Source organism: Pteropus medius, unplaced genomic scaffold (assembly GCF_902729225.1).
Source record: "Pteropus medius unplaced genomic scaffold, Ma_sr-lr_union100, whole genome shotgun sequence".
NCBI classification, from domain to species: Eukaryota; Metazoa; Chordata; class Mammalia; order Chiroptera; family Pteropodidae; genus Pteropus; species Pteropus medius.
The window spans coordinates 1,902,877-1,913,438 of NW_024342475.1; positions in this window are offsets into that span (position 1 = coordinate 1,902,877).

Genomic DNA, 10,562 nt, shown 5'->3' on the forward strand with positions numbered 1-10,562 from the left:
GGACTCAAGTCCCTGGGGTCTGCCCACTGCCTCATCTCAGGCTCTGCTTCACATCCTCTGCTTCAGCCATAGTCACTGCCTTTTGATTCATTCTGTCCTTCGTTCATGTAACCAGTATTTATCGAACGCAGAATAAATGCCAGACACTGTCCTTGGAGCTGGAGATACAACTGTGAACAAAACACACAGAAATCCCCGGCTGACATTCTAGTGAGGGAGACTGTCAGGAACCAAGAAACAAATGTAATGAGGAGTACAGGGGAAGGAAAGAGGTGCTACTGACTGGGGGTGGTGGGGGCATGAATAATGTATACAAAAAAAAGAAAGTGTAATTCTCGGGTAAGGGGGGATTGGAAATTTTAAGGGACAATTAGACACTGTCTTGCTATGTAACATTTGAGCAAAGACTTGAAGGAGCTGAGAGGAAAGTGAGCTCCTGACAATTTCTGGGAGAAGAGATTTCAGGCAGAGGGAAATGGGAAAAATGCATAACCTGGATTTGACACTCATGTTTTGACTTCTTACTCAGAAAGACAAAAAAATCTTTGCCATAAGTGCCTTTTCCCAGAGGCTCCCTTAACTCCATCTGCCATCGTGGCTTTTTAATTCTAACATTTGGAAAACGTGATTATTATAAGACTGGGACGTGTTTCTCCACACCCAAAGTTTTCTCTTGGGGATTTCAATCACTGGGAGAGTACGATATCAATAATTTGTAAATATGGGAATCTGTGGGGAGGGACCCATATGTCTGGTGTAAGGTGGGGCAGGGTATGAAGCTGAGGAACACAGACGAGTGGAGTGAGCACTTTTTCTGAGAGGGGGGAAAAAGGGGGGAGGAGCATCCAGGCCGAAAGACTTCATCCACACTGACATCTTCCTCTGCTTGTTGGACCTTGAGGCTGCGTCACGGTACTCCAAGGGTATTCCAGGCCAAGTTTGACTCCAGGCGGCGGCTGCCTCTGCATATATTCCGCAGACCTCTTCTTCCCTCCTCTTCTCCCTCCTGCCCCCCTCCTCTCCTTTCTCCGCCTTCTTCCCCTCTTTTCTCCGCCCCTGCAATTCCCCGCACCACCCACCCGAGCAAAACCCAGTCCTGAAGAAGGCACCCTGCAGCCCCGCCCGGGGACACCAACCCCCCCACCCCCGGGCACACCGCGTCACGTGCAGTAACCAGGCTGGGCCGCATCCGGCCCGGCAAGTGCGGGGGAGGCGTTTCCATGTCCCCACCCGTGTTCGCTTCGAATTGCAGCGACGCTCATCTCGGGAATATAACGATTAATCCAGCCGCAGGTTTCCAGATAAGTGATTGTGATGGAGATTGTTGGCGAGAAAATAGACAATTATCCGCTGTTAGCTTTACATAAAGATCGCATTAACTCAAATTAGTTATCAGACAAAAGAGCGTCGGCATGCGCGCCCGGCCAGCCCGCGCTCTGCCCGCGGGGACCCCCGGGAGCAGCCAGTCTCAGCGCGCAGCGGGCAGAGCGAGGGGCAGCGAGAAGCGAGCGGGACTCAGGCCTGGCCTCACGCAGAAACTCTCGTGCTGCGCTCTCCTGGACGCGGCGCGGGGCTCCCTACGAGGGCGCAGGACGCCCTGAGGGACACCCGCGAGCCAGCTCCGCCCCCACCCCGCCGAGCGTCCCTTCGACTCCCACGTCCTCCTCCCCTGCCTGTCGTCCCTTCTTTCCCGCGCGCTTCCCGCGGGGCTGCCCTTCTTTCTCCACCGTCCGAAGCCCCGGGGTTGCGGTCTTTGAGCGCGAGCAGGGTACGTCATTCATTTCCCTCGTGGGGACTGGCCCTCCTCCCCTTCCGCGGAATCAGATTCTCAGCAACCGAGTCCTTCGCCACGCCGAGTGCGCTTCGACGGGGCAGCCCTGCGACTGGCTACCCCCGCCCCTCGCTCGCGGTCAATATATCTCCCAACGCACTGTGTCGGGGTGCCCTCGGCGGAACCCCGTTGCCACAAAGACGGATGGGAAAGCAGGCTGGGGCGAAAAGGCACAGCGTGACCCTTGGAGCTGAGTGTCAGTGGCCTGGGGGACCGACGGGGAACCGCAGCTTCAGGCTGGGGCGGGACAGTGCAATGTGGTCTGGACGCGGGATGGACAAACGTTGCACACTGCCCACGCACCAGGTTGCTTACTGCACGCTCTTTTTCTCCTGTGTCCCTACTGGTGTAGACTTGGCCCATCGGAACACGGATATCACTGACGTTGTGGATGCAAACGCACAAACCGCCATCCAGCGCCCCAGCCCTGCCGCGGGGCCCGGCGAGGTCCCCACTCCCGCAGGCGCGCGTTGGCGCCGGCGCTCCCGCGCAGGCCGGCCTCCCAAGCCCCCAGGGTCCCCGGGCCCAGCTGAATAGAAAGGATAATGACCCCCGGTTCCCAAGGCAGGCTTTCTGCTGCCTGGTGAGCTTGGATTTGTGTGGTCCAAGCCTTTCCCAGCTTGTCCCATTCTGTCACCGGGATAAGGGGCTCCCTCGGCTCGTTTGCACCTGCGTCGCTTTTGGCTCCTTCAGGAATGCGCTGAAGCTTGTAATCAGCTTTGTGAAGCCATTGAGTGCACGGCTGAGTGAAACTTCCAAAGCTCGAGGAAAACTGGCCTGCTGAATAGGAGCCAGCATGGGGCTGCACTCCAAGCCTCCGCGCTGCCAAATTCCAGCAGAGCCCCTCACAATCGCTCCGCGCGGGCTCCACAGCTTCCCCACACTGAGAAAAGTGAGAAAAGAAAAGCGAAAATACCAGTCACCGAGGTTAGCCGTTTGTTCCCAGATTAATGGCAAAAGGCTCTCCTCTCCTCACTGCCCCCCCCCCCCCACCAACTTAGTAGGGGCTCACCAATTTAGAGAATATGATATAGGGGAGGGGAGAATAGTTATTAATAACTCCTCATCTGATTTCACATTTGCCGAGTGGACGTCCCTCCATCTCCCATAGCTGGGCTCCAAGTCCAAGTCCTCCCGTGAGACTCCTGCCTGGGGACTTCTTGTCGGGCTTGGCTGTACACCTTTGTCTGAGTGGAGGAGTCAGCTGAAGGGTCTCCCAAATTAGCACTAGCAAGCTCCAAGACATTTCCTTTAGGAAACAAAGCAGCAAACCAGTCTTATCCCTTCTCTAGGTCTCCCTCAATTCCGTTCAGCAGGACTTGTGTTCCCCAAAACAGATGCCTTGGATCAGTGGCTTTGGATAACAGGGGGATGCAGAGAAAGAATTTTTCAAACATCTAAGATGTATGTGTATTTGTTTTTTCTGGACAGATGACTTTAGAATTTGAAATGTGCACAGCGCACTGGAGCTGTGGCAGCCACCCTGTGGCATGTGTCCCTGGCTGTGGTTCCAGGAGGACAAGCATTCTGTTCTCTGATCTCCTGTTTCCTAAGAAGAGTCTAGGACCCTCGGACAAGTTCTTCCCAGGCTTCCTTACAGGCCTCTCGGTCCCTCTCTCCCCGTTGAGATAAATGGAGGGAAAGAGGTTTCAAGCTGGCTCTCTCTCCAAATAAGGAAATCTCCAGCAGCCAATAGATAGTCAGATTGCAGAAGGCAAACCCAAACTCAACATTAGTTAAGACATACCGACATCCTGTGACTGTCAGCTCTTCCAGGGAGGCTCTTTCTTTGTGTTACTACACCCAACCATCTCAGTACGTATTTGTTGAATGAATGTTGTCCAGTTTTGTCTCTGAACTCAGAACAGGAAACAGGTCTTCTGAAATATGGAAAACTTTCTTGGGATTGTGCACGAGACCTTTTCAGTCAATACAAATAGACACGACTTGGAGAAAAGAAAGCGAAGACAACATCATGAGCTATGCACAAGGACTCTCTTCACAACTGCTGTGAATTTCTTTAGCTAATTAATCTTTCCCACCGTGAATTGGCAGCCTTTCCTCTTCTGCGAGCACAAATATAACATTTTTAAGATTTGATCTGGGTTTCCATTTCTTCCAGTAAATATAATCTCAGTCCTTCAGGGTTTTCTTCTGCTCTGCCCCACCAGCCTTACTTTAGTGGGTGCAACATAATGCCTGACTGTTGCTCTGTGCTATAAATGGTCCCCTGGTGAATCTAAAGGCTTAATGGGCCTCTTTAAATCCCTAACTTACTAGAAAGCCCTGGAGAGAATAATATTATCAGGCAGAGGAAGGAGCAGAGAGCTCCCCCTGTGGATGCCCTATTACACATTCTTGGTTACACTCTTTTATGAGACCTGGAGTAGGCAAGAAAGCTATTGATGCACGTGAATGTGCATAAGAAGCTATAACATGTGAAACAGCCTGTTTGAGTGAAGAAGACACTGTACTCAAAGAGGTCAAGTGATATGCCTGGAAGTACTCAGGGACATCATGACTGCTGTCATTAATAATAACAACAACGACAATAATAATAATAATGTGAATAGTCTGTCTTGTTTTAAAACACATCAGACAGTTCTGTTTAAAAGCAAGGTAATCCTCCCCTTCACCCACTTCTGAACCCCCCAAAGTGGCACTATGAGAGTACCGGTGCTCAAAGAGAAGTTAAATATCTATGCCACAGCTTTGTGCATTTATTTGTAGATGCTAAGATGCTTTAAACATCCCAAATTTGTACCACCCATTTTGACATTTACAGTTTTTTTATTATTATTATTATAAAGTTTGATGTGTTGTTTTCAGCGGTGTTTCTCCTTCCATCCACTCTCGGTAACAAGTCAGGAGGATATGCAGTAATTCCAAAATTAGTGAAATTTTCTTCTTGGTGGGGGCGTTGGATTAAGAGGCTGGGAGAGTGTGAAACAAGTCAACGTGTAATTGTATGATAAGGCTCTCACGAGGAATTTATTGGCCAAGTTGCTATTTCTATTCCTTCCTAATCTCGTTTAGCACATTCATTCTCTGCAATCTGTCTCCATAATCTTCTGTGGCAGAATGGCAGCCAATAGAAGCATGCATGTTTGGAGAGAAGAGAAAATATGCAGAAGCGTGATAAACTGATGCTAATTATCCATATTTAGGACACCGAGTGCAGAAGATCAAGGTTTACAAATAACAAACCAGAGCCAATGATGATGGCTTCCTCGTGTGGAATATATTGGAGGGGACCAGATAAGGGTTTCATGGGAAGGAGAGATTTACTGGTCAAAGGGTTCACCTTCCACTTTTCCACTTTTATATAGCAGTAAATTATTTAGGCTAAATTCACCAGAACATTACTCCTTTATTTGGCCATGTGCCATGGCTTGCTCTTTCTTTGTGTCCTTTCAATGCAAATCCTTGTAGTGTAACATCAGTTGATAAGGGACAAATAATTGAAGTAATAGGTAATTCCCTTTAAATCGTACATATAGGATGGTGAGGTAATGCTCCAGGAAGAATGAGATGAGGTAAAGAGCAGAGGGCTGACAGTGAAGCAATATCAACCTCAGCCATTAAATGACTTTTCTGCCAGGAAAAAAAAAAAAAAAAAATATATATATATATATATATAAGAGAGATATATATATATATATATATATATATATATATATATTTGCTATATGTATGTGTGCATCTGTCTCTGTGTATTCTACAAGCCAGTAAGCTTATGGTAAGAAGTAAGTATTTGTAAGTATTTGAGCATAGAGACAATACATCTATTTTCCCTGTCTGGAATCCTTATCATTAAAAAAAAATAAATCTAAACATATTTTTTCTCTTCTATCTACTGTCCCCATACCACCTCAAACCGACCTAACATTTAAAATTGGCTCCCAAGCTTCTCCAAGACTTCTGGCTCTGAGAATAGACATAAAAAGAATTCAGGTTGGAACTACTGTGTGGCATGGTTGAAGGGTCAGTGGTAGAGATTTTTCTGCATTACAATAATTGCCTTGTAATGTTTCCAGAAAACAAGCACAAATGTAGCACAGTGTTTTGTCGCACATTTGCATGCTCATCTTGAAATGTAAAATATTAACTAAATCCCATTTAGTGGTACTAACTTTGAATTTTGCGTTTTGTTTTGTTTTGTTTTTGACTCATAATCAGCTTTGTAACCTATTGGGAAACTGGTCTCCTTGCTTCATCCTTTGAGAGTCTTCCAGAGTTTTCATTTGTAACTTTTTCAGTTGGTGGACAGGGCAATAGGCACCCACTCTCAAATACACATTGCAATGTAGTGTGAACCACTTATTATAAATACAAGACTTTTTAAAATAAAAAGAGCCAAGGGGACATTTGGGGATATAATTTATAATTCCTACATAAAGAAGTATTAGGGAAGAATAGGTGATCCTTGACACAAAACATTTTCTTCACCCTAGACCATAAGGACAGGAAATGATCCATAGATTACTACCACACACATGCACTTTTTCTTTTCAACAAGCCAAAGATACCATTTACTGTACGATGTGCCTTTATTTTACATGCCACTATGAAAGAAAAACTCTGTCAATTATAATTGTAAGTTGTCACTGATGGTAATGGTGCATTTAGATCCCAGAGATGATAAAACTAAAAATATGTGTCTTAGAACTAGTGGGATACAGTACACACAATTCTGTTAGTCGAATAATGAGTTTGTAATATTTCGGCCAAAATATTTTCAAAATTACCCATTATTCTACCGAAATTAATTTTGTTAAAAATTAACAGATATAAAACACAGTCACATGCCACGTAAAGACGTTTTAGCCAACGATGGACTGCATATACGATGGTGGTCCTATAAGATGATAATGGAGCTGAAAGAATTGCTATTGTCTAGTGATATTATATCATAACGTCATAGCACAACACATTACTCATACTTTTTGTGGTGATGTTTGTGTAAACAAACCTACTGCACTGACAGTCATGTAAAAATAAACACGTACAATTACAGTGGTAGGCTATACCACCTAGGTTTCTGTAAGTATAATCTATAATGTTCCCACAATGATAAAATTGCCTAATGATTCATTTATCAAAACGAATCCTTGTCATTAAATGGCACATGACTGTAATATGTAGACAACATATGCAACACATACTCTACAGTTATATATAGCTTAAAAGCATAGAATTGAGACAATTATCCATTCAATTCACCCAAAAGAAAAAGAAAAATGACAAATATTCTTTCATCAGTAATAATCTGGCAATTGAGGCAAAAGATAAAGGTTTCTGGCATTTCTAGAAATTACCTAAACTAGAGAAAGAATCCCAATTTTTCAATTCATTTGATGCATGGAGATTCCAAAGAATTCAATGTGTTATTTCACACACATACATGTTTAGTATCTGCCAAAATAAAGTGAATAATTTAAGCTTAGTTTGGTTTGGTTTGGGTACTTCAGACTGGAGATTGTTGATTTGGATAATTTGGTTTCCCAAATCAGCTTTTCTCACCGAATACAGGATTTTTACCTAAATGATCTGAATAGTGCCTAAATGTTTTACGATCTCTTTTCATTAAACCCTTTTTCTTCCCTCACTGATAACCACTAATCAATCTATGGAAACTAACCATTATTATGAAATGGTTAGTTCAAAGAGAAGTTCAAAGAGAGATCAACAACTATTTTTAAAGTAACCAGTTAAATGCAAAGAACCAGTTAAATTGGTTTCCAGTTGAAGCTGATTTTTAAATTTTAACTTCTCTTTAAGATTAAATTCAATGTTTTTAAAATTAGCTTGTAGTCATACATTTGAACAGAGGCAGATTTTCACCCCACTGGAAGTGTACATTGGCAGAATGTAGAAAAGCAAAAAAGGGAAAGTTACCCAACCAACAGACCTAGTGACTCTAAACGTGGCTGTTATCATAGCCATGCCCTTCTAGGCTGTGCAGCATGTCTGTGTGCCTGCATGCATGTGTGAATGTACGTATGTGCGCATGTGTGTGTACACACAGGTGCCCACACACTCATGGGTGGTGTCCACATTGTAGCAAGTTACAGCAGCACAGCACTTCTTGTTCGTGCCAAAGCTAAGCATTGTTTGAACTCGAGTGGTGGAGAGAACCTGAAGGTATAGAGATGCCAGGGAGAAGATTAAAGGAAGCTAGATATAGTGTAACTCTGAGTTCATGTCTTCTGGAGACCAGCTTTATCCCTCTTTGTAGCTCGTGATGCCAACATTATGTAAATATGAGCTATATGCTCAATTACCACTCTTGGGGCTTTTTCTCACTAAATAGTAAGTGGTTAGTTTGATGTCTGGCTATGTTTTTTACTCTTATGCCTTCTCTTCAGAACCTCCCCCCACCCTGTATCAATTAACATCAAACATTTATTCAGTGCATGAAAACTTCATTAATCATCTCTGTCACAAATACCTAGTTCCCGTTGAATCTTCATATAATGAAGAAGGCTTTGTGTGTTCATCTTCCTGAGTTGCACTCCTGGAACACTTTAGTGGAGGCGTTTTAGCCTCTTTAAAAATGTCTCTGAGCTGGCTTTCTTATCTGTGGGCAGTCTATATTGCGGTATCTGAAATAAACACAGAATTCCAATTATTGTTTGCCTGTGAACTGGTTAGCAAGATGATTACAAGATACAGTAAATACGCTTGGCATGTTGAAACATACTTTCAGCTCCAATGACTTCAAATAGCTTCTAAGTAAAACAAATAAACAGAATAATGGTGGGATTTATTTGGAATTATTCATTATGAGACTACCCAAGGCATGACATTTCCAATCACATCTTAATTTTCTTTTTAGGAGCAGAAAGGGTTTTCATATCTTGACATATTCATCACCCTGAGCTCAAGGCAGTTATCTCTCTGGCTCATTCTATGGCTCTGAGAGCTGATGGGACGCTGTGGGGTCTTTTGCGGATCATGCATGGTTTGCCCTGGCTTCTACACATTAAAAGTGAAATAAATACCCAGGCCAACTGTCCTAGATTATGATCTATGAGTTGATTTGTTAAATGAGCCCATTGCTTTAAAGGTTATAAATGACAAGATTTTTGCTATTACAAGTAATTTCTAGCTATTTCCTTTTGACATGACAGATCCTCGTGAGAAGTCCAAATTTGTCTGCTTGACATACATTTATTTTAACACTTTCCCTTTCTCCAAATTCTAGCATGTATTAACTACTGTTTTCCTAGGTGTCAATTTGCACCTGTGGGGTTTACCTCTTCAGGCTTCAATGAGGTCCTCTGGCCTCTACTCCAGATGGCTGCTTGCATTTCAGCAGCTAATGTGGGTGATTACTGGCATATTTACTGCAATTTATAAAAATCATAAGAAATGACATTTTTATTAGTCATTGACTCCACCATCACTAACTGCAATGGATGTTATGCATATAAATCCACTTTTGAAAAATCGTTCTTCCAAAATCAGAAGCTCTTTCGAGTCTCTAATCCTGTGAAATGATCATGTTTCACTTTTGCTTACCATAAATGGGATCACAAAGAAGCTCATATCTCAGCTTATTTTTTAAGGACTGAAATTTTTCTTGTGGGGACTGGAATAAGGGTCAGGGAAATGTCCTTCAAGACTGGGAGAAAAATCCAGAAATGTCCAAACCTCAGTCTAAGGGGCACTATAGAGGGCTGTTAAAAGGCAAAGGGATTAAGAGGTGCAAATGGATAGCTGCAGAATACACATGAAGATGTAGAGTGTAGCATGAGGAAGATGGGTAATAATGTTGTAATAAATATGTAAGGGGAAGAGGGATACTAGATTTAGTGAGGTGATCGTTTTGCGAGTTATGTGGATCTCCGATCACTATGCTGTACAACTGAAACTGGTATATTGTTGTATGCCAACTATAATTGAAAAAAAAAAACCAACTCATTGAATTGTACAATGTAAATACGAGCAATTAATTGCCTATTATATTTCAATAAAGCTGGAAAAAAATGTCAAATGAAAAAAACAAAAAACATGAGCTCTGGACTCAAGCTGCAGCCCACAGAATCTCTTCCGACCCATCGTGAGGATTTTATACGTCTACTGTCATTATATTGTTGTGTGCCAGTATTTGTATGCCCTTTCCAGTGACAGGCTGAAACTGTTGGTCAGAGCTTGTTCCATGGAGAAGGGAAGGGAAAGGAGGGGAGGAGAGGAGAGGAGAGGAGAGAAAGAAAGAGGGAGGGATAGAGAAAAGGAAAGAAGGAGAGAAGGGGAGAGATGAGGGGTGGGCATGTGTTGTGACTTAGGGCCTTAAATCAGAGTTATCTCAGAGTACAATAAACATTTTTTACTAACTCTGACCAGGACCAAAGGTGTAATTAACAAGCCCCCTCTTTTTGAGAACCATTAGACTTAACAAATATTTGCTGAGGGCCAATAATGCCTCAATCATTCAAGAATGTTTTCCTCTTTAATTCTTAAAACAATTCTTCAAGTTAGATAACATTTTTGCTTTTCCATATGAAGAAACTGATGCTCAAAGAAGTAAAAAATTTGCCTTGGTTCACACAACTAATAAGTAGCATAGTCAGTGTTTGAATTAGACCATCTGACTTCAAATTAGTGCTCTCTCTACACCACAGCTGCTATTATAAGATTTACATATATGTATCTTTCACAGTACAACACTCGGTGGAATTTTACCAAACACCAAAATGCATAAGATGAAGATTAAGTGCTGTGGGAG